Raw genomic sequence first — 13,798 nt, 5'->3', positions numbered from 1 at the left:
AAGAGATAGGGTCTCAATTGTTGCCGAGGCTGGAGTGCAGTGACGCAATCATAGACCACTATAACCTCAAATTCCTGGGCTCAAGCAATCCCCCCCACCTCAGCCTCCTGAGTAGCTAGGACTGCAGGCACACACCATCACACCCGGCTAATTTTTGAAATTTCTTGTAAATACAAAGTTTCACTATGCTGCCCAGGCTGGTCTTGGCCTCCTGGGCTGAAATGATCCTCCCACCTCAGCCTCCCAAAGCGCTGGGATTACAGGTGTGAGCCACCGCGCCCGGCCTTAACTTCCGCCTTTTAGCATCTAAAGTTGTAAGTTATATATGAAAAAAAAAATTGTTCATCTTTGTAAAATTACCAATTTCCTCTCCAAAGCACAATAACTGAGCCAAACTGACCATGAAAATAAACTGATTTAAGATCTAATTCTACCGCTAACCAGCTGTATGACTTTAAGGAAATCACAAGACTCTCAAGCCTCAGTTTCCTCATGAAGACAGTGGCAAAATTTTCTTGCATAAATTTCTAACTACTTATAAAAATCCAATAGTAAAATAAGAGAACTTTTAAACGTTGTAAAACGTTCATTGTTATCAATCACAGAAGTTACTGATTTGGTAGTCGAAGTCACAGAGGGAAATACCTAGTCATGTTAAGTTGTTCTGAAATCTTTACTCTCTCAACATCAGTTTCCATCCCTCTTAAAATATTGTGAACCTCTAGCCAAAGACAGTTTTAAGAACATTAATTACAAAAAGTAATTGTGTGAAGTCGCTTAAAAACGGATACCTTGGAAGTTGTGGTAGGCATGCAACTAGGACAGACCCAGAAAGATGTAAACACGTGAAACCACAAAGGAAAAGTTTATGTGTGTCAACTCTATATTCTGAGTGTTAAACTGTTTCATAAAATGTGAAAAAAGAAAAAGCATTATTTCTGGGATACTTTATTCATTTTTGGGTACTACAATTTTATCAAGGCTCAAGTTTATTTACTTAACAGGTCCTCATACTAATTACCTCTGGTACTTTTGATTTGTTGGAGATTACCCAGAGCTATTCACTACCATGTTGTCATTATGAACAGAAAAACTGTAAACAAATACCAAGCCTAAATACCCATTTTTGGCACTTAAAAGTGAAATAGAGAGCCTGGAGGAAGACTTGGTCAACACTAACTTTAGTTATATATATATATACGAACATATATTATATATGAATGTTATATTTATATATATAAATACAAAAAAAGGAGACAAACAGAAGTTTAAAATAAAGTTAGAAAATCTTAATTTTTTGTAGTAAAGCATTTCAAACATTATGTTTGCCAACAGTAGGAGTTCTAACATTCATTTATTGCTTTTACTGCTGTATATGTAATTATAAAGATTTTCAAACATATTCAAAAGTTGAGGGTATACTACAACAGTCCTTCATATAGCTTTCACCAAGACTCAGGTATCAAGACTTGCCATGCTTATTTATTTTTTGAGACGGAGTCTCGCTCTTGTTGCCCAGGCTAGAGTGCAGTGGCATGATCTTGGCTCACTGCAACCTCTGCCTCCCAGGTTCAACATATTGTCCTGCTTCAGCCTCCTGAGTAGCTGGGATTACAGGTGCGTGCCACCACGCCCAGCTAATTTTTGTATTTTTAGTAGAGACGGGGTTTCGCCTTGTTGGCCAGGCTCATCTTGAACTCCTGACCTCAGGTGATCGCCCGCTTCAGCCTCCCAAAGTACTAGGATTACAGGCGTGAGCCACCACACCCAGCCTGCCATGCTTATTTAAACTATCCTTTTTCTTTCCTGTAGTATTTTAAAGCAAGCCCCAGAAATACTACATTATCTAACATACTGTACAGATGCATCTCTAAAAATATGGACAGTTTCTTATATAAACAAAGTGCCACTGTCACACAAAACAAAATTAACAACTGCCTGATAACTAATACCAAATCTCTGGTAAAACTTCTCCAATTGACAAAGTCTTTCTGAATTATTTGTTTAAATTAAGATCAAAACAAGATTCAAGTACTTCATTTGGTTATACTAATGTGTTTTTTTTGTTTTTTTTTTTTTTTTGAGACAGTCTCACTCTGTCGCCCAGGCTGGAGTGTGCAGTGGTGCAACCTCTGCCGCCCGGGTTCAAGCGATTCTCCTGCCTCAGCCTGCCGAGTAGCTGAGATTACAGGCGCCTGCCACCGCGCCTGGCGAATTTTTGTAGTTTTAGTAGAGAGCGTTTCACCATCTTGGCCAGGCTGGTCTTGAACTCCTGACCTCGTGATCCACCTGCCTTGGCCTCCCAAAGTGCTGGGATTACAGGCGTGAGCCACTGCGCCCGGCCTTTTTTTTTTTTTTTTTTTAAACACAGTGTCTCACTCTATCGCCCAGGCTGGAGTGCAGTGGTGCAACCTCAGCTCACTGCAATCTCTGCCTCCCAGGCTGAAGTGATCCTCTCACCTCAGCTTCCCACGTAGCTGGGACTATAGGCACATGCCAATACACCCGGCTAATTTTTGTATTTTTTGTAGAGAGGGGGTTTTGTCATGCTGCCCACGCTAGTCTCCAACTCTTAGGCTCAAGTGATCCGCCCACCTCAGCCTCCCAAAGTGCTGGGATTACAGGCATGAGCTACTATGCCTGACCTATACTAATGCTATAAAGCATTATAAACTACTTCAAGCATAGAAACAATATAAAAAATCCTATAATGAGCACCTATTACCTATCACCTAGATCCATCATTTTTAATATTTTGCTACATCTCCTTCCATTTCTTTTTAACTTCAGGAAACAAAACATCACAAACACACTACCTTCCTCTGAGGTAACAACTGTCAGGAATTTGGGTTTATCATTACAGTGCATATACGTTACACCTTTACTTACGTTGCAGGTTTTGAAACCTTAATGTTCTTTTGCAGTTACTTCTTAGCCTTCAACATTGTTGATTGTTGATAACTACTTCACTCATTAATTAGAATATCACAGTCTCAATATATCATATATTATGTAGACGGATATTCAGGTGTGAAACTGAAACCTGCTTTATCTGTATAGACGTTCTCATTGTCCTATGCCCATTGTCCCAGTCTTTTCCCATTTTGACAATGCTATCTTTGTCATATTTCAAATTTTCACATTTGTGAGCGTCCCATTTGGGGAACTCTGTTCTATAAAAATTGTCTATTTTCATGCCAATACTTTATATACTGTCTAACATAGCTTTACACTGTTTTGCCTACTTTTGTCTATTTTTAAATGTTTACATAAGAAAAAGTTTAACAAAAAGGTAATGATCATTTTGAGTAAGTGGGGAAATTTGCCCTACCAGATATCAAAAATTATTATAAACTTCATGTATGCACCAGCCAGCTCCAGTAACCATACACTCATGGCAAATCATCCCCAATCCATCCATATGCACTCCATATATATTGTGAGACAAATCTCAGACATATAGTCACATGTAAAATAATCACGTTTTAGTCAACAACAAAAAACATACATGACAGTGGTTACATGAGATTAAAGGGGCTGAAAAATTCTTACTGCCTAGTGACATCTAGCCATGGTAACATCATAGTGCCAAACATCTTGTCTATGTTTAGCTATGTTGCTTTTTGGGTTTTTTTGTTTGTTTTTTGGGGTTTTTTTTTTTTTTTTTTGAGACAGAATCTCACTCTGTCGCCCAGGCTGGAGTGCAGTGGCATGATCTCGGCTCATTGTAACCTCCGACTCCCAAGTTCAAGAGATTCTCCTGCCTCAGTCTCCCAAGTAGCTGGGATTACAGGCGTGTGCCACCACACCCGGCTAATTTTTGTATTTTGGGTAAAGACGGAGTGTCGCCATGTTGACCAGGCTTGTCTCAAACTCCTGACCTCAGGTGATCCCAAAGTGCTGGGATTACAGGCATGAGCCACCGTGCCCAGCCTGTTTAGCTATGTTTAATACAAAAATATCACTGTGTTATAACTGCTTACAGTATTCAGTACAGTAACGTGCTGTACAGCTTTTCAGTTTAGTAGCAATAGGCTATACCATGTAGCCTACATGTGTAGTAGGCTATACCATCTAGGTTTTTGTCAGTACACTCCATGTTCCCAGAAGGACAAAATCACCAAACGATGCATTTCTGAGAATGTATCGCCATCACTAAGCAATGCATAACCGTATTTTCTTATTTTTTAATAAACGTTTTAGCAGTTTCAGGTTCTCAGCAAAATTGAGCAGAAAATACAGAGGTTTCCCATATGCCCCACACCCCTGTACATCCACACTCCTCTACTATAGGCACCCTGCACCACAGTGGCACATTTGATACAACTGATGAACCCACACCGGCACATTATCACCCACTTCGTTTACACTAGGGTTCACTCTTAAATGTGCTACATTCTATGGGTTTTAACAAATGTATAATGACATGTTCCCACCACCATAGTATCATATAAAATAGTTTCACTGCTCTAAAAATTCTCTGTACTCTACATATTCACTCCCTCTTCCTCCTACCCCTGGCAACCACTGATCTTTTTTTTGTTTCCATAGTTTTGCCTCTTCCAGAATGTCATATGCTTGGAATCATACAGTATATGGCCTTTTCAAATTGCCTTCTTTCACTTAGTAGTATGCATTAACATTCCTCCATGTCTGTTCATGACTTAATAGCTCATTTCTTTTTAGCATGGAATAATATTCCACTGTCTCAATATACCAGTGTATTCATCCATTAACCTATTGAAGGACATCTTCCAAGTTGTGACAATTATGAATAAAGCTGTTATAAATATATTTGTGCAAGTTTTGGGACAAAGCTTCTCAAGTCATTTAATTACATACCAAGGAGCATGACTGCTGAATCAAAAGGCAAGAATATGCCTAGTTTTGTAAGAAAGCACTAAACTTATATCCCAAAGTGGCTACGTCATTTTGCATTCCCACCAGCAATGAATGTTGCTGTTGCTCCACATCCTCACCAGCATTTTTTGGTATCGGCAGTGTTTTGGATTTAGGCCATTCTCATAGTCTAATAATCTTTTCATATACTTACTTGCCGTCTGTATATACTCTTCAGGGAGGTGTTTGGGTCTTCTGCCCGTTTGGTAATGGGGCTGTTCATTTTGTTACTGTTTCATTTTATTTTTATGATGCACATGTACATAGTTCAAAGTACATGTGATAATACATTAATGTAACTTGTAAAAATCAAACTGGGTGTAGTTTGGTTATCTATCACCCTAAATATTTGTCGTTTTTTTTTCTTTCATCCCATGGACACCAAGGGTTGTCTTTTCTTTATGCTAGAACCATTCGAATTCTTCTATTTTGAAATCTAGGATACATTACTGTAAACAAGAGTCACCTATTGATCTGTTTAACACTAGGTCTTATTTCTATCAAACCACATACTCATACCCATTAATCAACTTCTCTTCATCTCCCCCGACCCCAGCTTTCCCTGACCTTCGTACCACCAATCTAGTCTGTCTTCTCATGAGATCCATTTTTACCCTCCACAAGTGAGACCATGTGATACTTGTCTTTCGGTGCTTGGCTTATTTCATTTAACATAATGACTTCCAGTTCCATCCATGTCGCTGCAAGTGACAGGATTTCATTCTTTCCTTTTTTTTTTTTTTGGACGGAGTTTTGCTCTTGTTGCCCAGGTTGGAGTGCAGTGGTGCGATCTTGGCTCACTGCAACCTCCACCTCCCGGGTTCAAGTGATTCTCCTGCCTCAGCTTCCCAAGTAGTTGGAATTACAGGCAGGCACCACTACACCTAGATAATTTTTTGGGTTTTTTTTTTATTTTTGTTTTTTTAGTAGAGATGGGGTTTCACCATGTTGCCCAGGCTGGTCTCGAACTCCTGAGCTCAGGCAATCCACCTGCCTCGGCCTCCCAAAGTGCTAGGATTTCAGGCATGAGCCACCACACCCAGCGATTTCATTTCTTTTGGATATATACCCAATAGTGGAATTGCTGGATCACATGGCAACTCTTATTTTAGTCTTTTGAGGAACCTCCATACTATTCTCCACAGCGGCTGTACTAACTTACATTCCCACCATCAGTGGATGAATGCCTGTCTTTTTGATAAAAGCAATTTTGACTGCAGTGACAGGATATCCCACTGTAGTTTTGCTTTGCATTTCTCTAATGATTAGTGATGTTGAGCATCTTTTCACATATCTCTTGGCCATTTACGTCTTTTGAAAAATGCCTATTCGAATCTTTTGTTTGTGTTTAAGTAAGATTTGCTTCTTGGTTACTTCTTTATATATTGTAGTTATTAATCCCTTATGAGATGGGTAGTTTGCAAATATTTTCTCCCATTCTGTAGCTTGTCTCTTCACTTTGTTTCCCTTATCGTGCAGAGGCTTCTTAGCCTGATGCAATCCCATTTGTCTATTTTTGCCTATGCTTTTGAGGTCTTACACACACACAAATCTTTGCTCAGACCAGTGTCTGTTTCCCCAGTGTTTTCCTCTAGTGGCTTCATAGTTTCAGGTCTTAGATTTAAGTCTTTAATCTACTTTGATTGTTGTGTATATGGAGAGAGATGGGGCCAATTTCATTCTTCTGCAAACGGTTACCCAGTCATCCTACCACCATTTATTGAAGAGACTTTCCTTTTCTCATTGAATGTTCTTGGTACCTTTGTTGCAGATGAGTTGATTGCAAATGCATGGATTTGTTTCTGGGTACTCTATTCTGTTCCATTAGTCTATGTGTCAGTTTTTATGCCAGTGCCATGCTGATTGGGTTACTATAGCTTTGTAGTAAATTTTGATGTTATATAGTGTGATACCTCCAGCTTTGTAATCTTTGGCTACACAGGGTCTTTCACGGTTCCATATAAATTTTAAGATTTTCTGTTTCTGTGAAAAATGTCATTGGTATTTTGATAGGAATTGTATTGAATCTGTAAATTGCTTTGGATAGCATTGTCATTTCAACAATATTAATTCTCCTAAATCCATGACCACGGACCATCTTTCCATTTGTATGTGTGTCCTCTTCAATTTCTTTCATTGGTGTTTTACAGATCTTTCACTTCTTTGGTTAAATTGATTCCTAGATGTGTGTGTGTGTGTTTTGTAGCCACTGTAAATGGGATTGCTTTGATTTCTTTTTCAGGCTGTTCACTGTTGGTATATATTAATGCTAATGATTTTTGTGTATTGATTTTGTGTTGTGTGATTTTACTAAATTTATCAGTCAACAGTTTTTTGGTGGTGTCTTTTTCTAAATATGACTGTGTCATCTGTGAACAAGACAAATTTAACTTCATGCTTTCCAAACTGGATGCCCTTTATTTCTCTTGCCTAAGTGTTCTGGCTGCAATTTCCAATACTATATTAAATAAAACTGGCTGAAGTGGGCATCCTTGTTCCAGATCTCAGAGGAAAGGCCTTCAACTCTTCCCCATCCAGTGTGATGCTAGTTGTGGGTTTGTCATGTATGGCCTTCATTATTTTGAGGTATGTTCCTTCGACACACAATTTGATGAGGGTATCATAAAGAGGTGTTGAATTTTACTGAATGCTTGTGCAGCATCTATTGATATAACCATACAGTTTTTGTTGCTGTTGTTTTTGAGACAGAGTCTCACTCCATCACCCAGGCTGGAGTGCAGTGGCATAATCTCAACTCACCGCAACCTCATCTCCTGGGTTCAAGTGATTCTCATGCCTCAGCCTCCAGAGTAGCTGGGATTGCAGGTGTGCACCACCATGCCCGGCTAATTTTTTGAATTTTTTATAAAGACGGAGTTTCACCATGTTGGCCAGGCTGGTCTCGAACCCCTGGCCTCAAGTGATCCGCCCGCCTCGGCCTCCCACAGTGTTGGGATTACAGGCATGAGCCACTGCACCTGGCCAACCATATGGCTTTTGTTCTTGGTTATGTTAATGTGATGTATCACATTTATTTATTTGTGTGTATCAAATCAACCTTGCATCCTCAGGAGTAATCTACTTGATCGTGGTGGCTGATCTTTTTAATATGTTGAATTCAATTTGCTAGTATTTTTTTCAAGGATTTCCGTATCTACTGTGTAGTTTAATTCTGATGTCTCTTTGTTGATTTGCTGCCTGGATAATCTGTCCATTACTAAGAGTGGAGTGACAAAGTCCTCTATTATTGTATTGCAGTCTCTCTCACCCATCAGACTGGCTAATTGTTTTGTATGTACTTGAAAGTACCAGTGTTAGGTGCATAGATATTTATAATTGTCCTCTTGCTGAATTGACCCCTTTATTATGATATGACCTTTTTTCCTCTTTTTACAGTCTTTTTTTTTCTTTTGAGACAGTTTCACCGTCACCCAGACTTGGCATGCAGAGTGTCACAATCATAGCTCACTGCAACCTCAAACTCCTGGGCTCAAGGAATTCCCCCACCTCAGCCTCCCAAGTAGCTGGGACTACAAGCATATACCACCATGCCTGGCTAATTTTTTTTGAGATGGAGTTTCACTTCTGTTGCCCAGGCTGGAGCGCAATGGCGCAATCTCAGCTCACTGCAACCTCCGCCCTCTGAGTTCAAGCGATTCTCCTGCCTCAGCCTCCCAAGTAGCTGGGATTACAGGCGCCCACCTCCCTGCCAGGCTAATTTTTTGTATTTCTAGTAGAGATGGGGTTTCACCAAGCCTGACCTCAGGTGATCCACCCACCTTGGCCTCCCAAAGTGCTGGGATTAGCGGTGTGAGCCACCGCACCTGGCCTCCTGGCTAATTTTTAAATTTTGTTTTAGAGACAGGGTTGCCCAGGCTAATCACAAACTCCTGGCTTCAAGTGATCTTCTCACCTAGGGCTCCCAAAGCAATGAGATTACAGGTATAAGCCACCACACCTAGCTTTTCTTAAGTCTTAGATTTGTAGTCTATTTTAATCTGACGTAGGTATACTTACTTACTCCTGCTCTTTTTTGGTTTCCAGTTGCATGAAATATCCTTTTCTAGCTCTTCACTTTCATTTTATGTGTACCTTTACAGGTAAAGTGGGTTTCTTTCTTGGGTTATTTTTTTGAGACACGGTCATGTTCTGCTACCCAGGCTGGAGTGCAGTGGCACAAATACGGCTCACTGCAGCCTCAACCTCTCAGGCTCAAGCAACTCTCCTGCCTCAGCCTACTGTGTATCTGGGACCACAGGCACATGCCAGCATGCCCAGCTAATTTTTGCTTTGTTCGTTTGAGATAGGGTCTTGTTCTGTCACCCAGGCTGGAGTGCAGTGGCACAATCACAGCTCACTGCAGCCTTGACTTCCTGGGCTTAAGTGATCCTCTAACCTCAGGCTTCTAAGTAGCTGGGACTACAGGCACATGCCACCACATCTGGCTAATTTTTGTATTTTTTAGTAGAGATGGGGTCTCAGTTTGTTGCCCAGGCTGGTCTCCATCTCCTGGGCTCAAGCAATCCTCCCACCCTGGCCTCCCAAAGTGCTGGGATTACAGGTGTGAGCCACTGCACTCAGCCAGTTTTATTTTTTGTAGAGCCAGGGTCTCACTTTGCTGCCCAGGCTGGTCTCAAACTCCTGGGCTCAAGTGATCCTCCCACCTCAACCTCCCAAAATATTGGGATTACAGGCATGAGCCACTGCACCTAGCCAAAGTGGGTTTCTTGTAGGCAGCATATAGTTGGGGCTTGTTTCTTTAACCATTCAGCCACTCGGGCTTTAAATTGGAGAACTGAGTTCATATACATTCAGTGTTGTTATTATCTATAAGAAAGGACTTACTACTGCCATTTTATTGCTTGTTTTCTGGTTGTTTTGTAACTCCTCTCTTCTTTCTGTCTTTGGGGCTAAATGATTTTTTCTGGTAGTATGTCTTAATTCATTGCTTTTTATTTTTAGTCAATCTATTATGGGTTTTTGTTTTGTATTTATCACGAGGCTTACAAAAAACATCTTGTAGATAACAAGTTAAAGACAACTTATCTTAAAAAATAGAAACAAAGAAATAAGTGGGGAAAAAAACTTCTACAACTTAGCTCCACTTTCCCCACATTTTGAATTTTAGTTGTCTCAACTTACATGTATCTACATTACCTATCTCTGAATAGGCTGCCATAGCTATTACTGTTCTTGGTAGATTTGTCTTTTGGGCTTTATACTAGAGTTATCAACTGCAGTATTAAGAGTCTAACTCTGTCCATGTCTGAGTCTGTCCATGTACTTAATTTTACCAGTGTGTTTCATACTTTTTTTTTTTTTTTTTTGGTGTGTTAGCATTTTTTAAATTTCAAATGGAAGAACTCCCTTTAGCATTTCTTGTGGGATGGGTCTGGCAGTGGTCAATTCTCTCAACTTTTGTCTGGGAAAGAATGTATCTCTCCTTCATATTTGAAGGACAACTGTTGGATATACGATTCTTAGATGTTAATTTTTTTTTTTCTTTCAGCACATTGAAGGTGTCATTCCACTCCTTCCTTACCTTTATGGTTTGTACTGAGAAGTCTGTTGACAGACTGACTGAAGCTCCATTAGGGTTATTTACTACTTTTCTCTTGCTACTTTTAGGATCCTCTCTTTGTCCTTGACCATTGAGAGTTGGTTATTATATACCTTGGGGTAGTTTTATTTGGGTCAAATCTCTTTGGTGTCCTCTGGCCTTCCTGCATGTGGATATTTATATCCTTCTCAAGTTTTGGAGAGTTTTCTGCTATTTCTTTGAATAAGCTTTCTACCCTTGCTCTTGCTCAACTCCCTCTTGAAGACCAACAGTTCTTAGATTTGGTCTTTTGAAATAATTTTCTACATCCTGTAGGTCATCTTCATTGCTTTTCATTCTTTTTTGTCCTCTTTGTATTTTCAAACAGCCTGTCTTCAAGGTCACTGCTTCTTTCCTCTGCTTGATCCATTTTGCTACTGAGAGCCTCTGATGAATTTTCCAGTTGAGAAAATCTATTTATCAGTTCTAAGACTTCTGTTTAATTTTTTAATTATTTCAATATCCTTGTTAAATTTCTCTGGTAGGCTGGGCGTGGTAGCTCACGCCTGTAATCCCAACACTTTGGGAGGCCAAGGCAGGCAGACTGAGGTCAGGAGTTCGAGACCAGCCTAGCCAACATGATGAAACCCCATCTCTACTAAAAATACAAAAATCAGCCAGGTATGGTGGCGGGCGCCTGTAATCCTAGCTACTTCCTGAGGCAGGAAAATCACTTGAACCTAGGAGGCAGAGGTTGCAGTGAGCCGAGACTGTGGCACTGCACTCCAGCCTGGGTGATGAAGTGAGACTCCACCTCAAAAAGGAAAAAAAAAATATATGTGATAAATTCCTCTTTTTTTTTTTTTTTTTTGAGACAGAATCTCATTCTGTCACCAGGCTGGAGTGCAGTGGCATGATCTCAGCTCACTGCAATCTCTGCCTCTGAGCTCGAGCGATTCCCCTGCCTCAGCCTCCCTAGTAGCTGGGATTACAGGTGGGCACCACTACGCCCGGCTAATTTTTTGTATTTTAGTAGAGACGGGGTTTCACCAGGTTGGCCAGGATGGGCTGGAACCCCCGACCTCATGATCCACCCACCTCGGCCTCCCAAAGTGCTGGGATTACAGGCATGAGCCACCACGCCCAGCCTAAACTTTTTAATTGAAAAATAGTAATTGTATATATGTATTGGGTACAAAGTGGTATTCTGATACATCTATACATTGTGAAATGATCAAATCAGTGCAATAAGCATATCCATCACCTTAAATATGGTAAGTTACACATTGATTTTTGAATGTTGAACCAGTCTTGCGTACCTATACAAATGCCACGTGGCTGCAGTGTATAACTTTTACACATTGTTGGATTGGATTTGCTAAGATATTGTCAAGGAATCTTGCATCTACGTGCACGACAGATGTAAGTCTGTAGTTTTCATTAAATGTCTTTGTATGGTTTTGAGATTAGGATTATGCAGACCTCATAGAATGAGTTAGGAAGTATTCCCTCTGTTTCTATCTTCTGAAAGATTATAGAGAATACAGACTCAGAGAGATTTGTATAACTCATGGTATAGTTTCTTCCTTAAATGGCAGACAGAACTCACCAGTGAACACAACTGGGCACAGTGCTTTCTTTTTTGGAAGGTTATCAATCATGAAGTTGTTCCATAATTTTCTTATACTATCCTTTTACTATATATGGGACCTAGAGTGCAGTCTCCTCTTTCATTTCTGATATCAGTAATTTCTCGTTAGTAATCTTTTTTTACTTACATTGGCTTACTGTACTTTTTTGTAACAACTTCATTGAGATATAATTCACATACTACTTTTCGCCCACTAGTAACCAATCAGTAATTCTGGTAGCATACTCCCAATGGGTGTCCTCTAATTTAATTCTGACACTATCTACCTGGAAATAGCTCAGATCATACAAGCTGAAAATTCAGTCTAACAAGACTGAAGTCCACTTCGGATATCAACTGTAAGCCTCAAAATTATTTTACCTGTGTTTCTGACTGACCAGCTACAAATCGAGGTTCCTACAACCATCTGCTTAGGTTTGATTAATTTGTTAATGGGCTCACAGAACTCAGGGAAACATTTATTTGCATTTACCAGTTTATTATAAAGACTATTACAAAGGATATAGAGAAAAAGGTACACAGGACAAGGCATGTGGGAAGGAGCATGGAGCTTCTATGCCCTCTCTGGGGCACCACCCTCCAGGAACCTTCACATCTTCAGTTATCTGGAAGCTCTCCAAACCCTGTCCTTTTTAGTTATTAGAGGCTTTATTACATGGACATGATTAAATGGCCACTAATGATCAACTTAACCTTTAGCTCCTCTCCTCTCCCTGGAGGTTGGGAGGTAGGGTTGGAAGTTCCAACCTCTAATCCTGTGTTGGTCTTTCTGGTGACCATCCCCTATCCTGAAATTACCTAGGGGCTGCCAGCCATCAGTCAGCTCATTAACAAAGACACTTATCACTTTAAAATTGTTAAGGCTTTTAAAATTGTTAAGGCTTTTAAAAGTTATATGCCAGCAAACAGAAAACTATATATATATACACACACATATACACGTATATATGTATATACGTATATATGTATATATACGTATATGTGTATATACGTATATATGTATATATACGTATATGTGTATATACGTATATATGTATATATACGTATATGTGTATATACGTATATATGTATATATACGTATATGTGTATATACGTATATGTGTATATACGTATATATGTGTATATATATATACACACACACACATATATATATACACACACACGTGTGTATACGTATATACACACGTGTATATATATACGTGTGTATATATATATATCCTTTTCAGTATGGATTCCTTTCCTTTCCTTTTTCTTTCTTTGGGTAAGTGCCCTAGATAGATCCTCACTTCTAGATGTTGAACAGAAGTGGTCAGAGTGTACATAATTGTTCTGTTTCTGATTTTAGGGGAAAGGCATTTGGTGTTTAAACATCAAGTGTGATGTTAGCTGTAAGTTTTTTGTAGAAGCCCATTTTCAGGTTGACAAAGTTCCCTTCTATTCCTATTTTAGTGTTTTTATCATGAAACTGTTAGGTTTTGTCAAATACTTTTTCTGTGTCTAGTAAGATGACCATGTGTCTTTGTTTTTTTATCCTACTGATTTTCAGGTGTTGCACCAACCTCGCATTCCTGAGATGAATCTCACTTTTCATGCTGTGTGATTCTTTTTACCTGTAGCTTAATTTGATTCGCTAGTTCTTTTGTGAGAATTTTTGCATCTGTATTCCCAAGGAATACTGGGCGAAGTTTCTTGTGATGTCTTCCTTGGTT

At 39.6% G+C, this 13,798-nt stretch overlaps 1 protein-coding gene across 5 annotated transcripts in view; it reads right to left on the bottom strand.

Annotated features, from left to right (window-relative positions):
* The window catches only part of RABEP1 (rabaptin, RAB GTPase binding effector protein 1), a 114,089-nt gene that overhangs the window by 53,986 nt on the left and 46,305 nt on the right, over nucleotides 1-13,798 (bottom strand). The gene's annotated exons all lie outside the window — the stretch shown is intronic.

Source organism: Pongo abelii, chromosome 19 (assembly GCF_028885655.2).
Source record: "Pongo abelii isolate AG06213 chromosome 19, NHGRI_mPonAbe1-v2.0_pri, whole genome shotgun sequence".
Classification (NCBI taxonomy): Eukaryota; Metazoa; Chordata; class Mammalia; order Primates; family Hominidae; genus Pongo; species Pongo abelii.
Note: the sequence above shows the minus strand (reverse complement) of the source record. Positions and strands in the feature narration are given on the sequence as shown.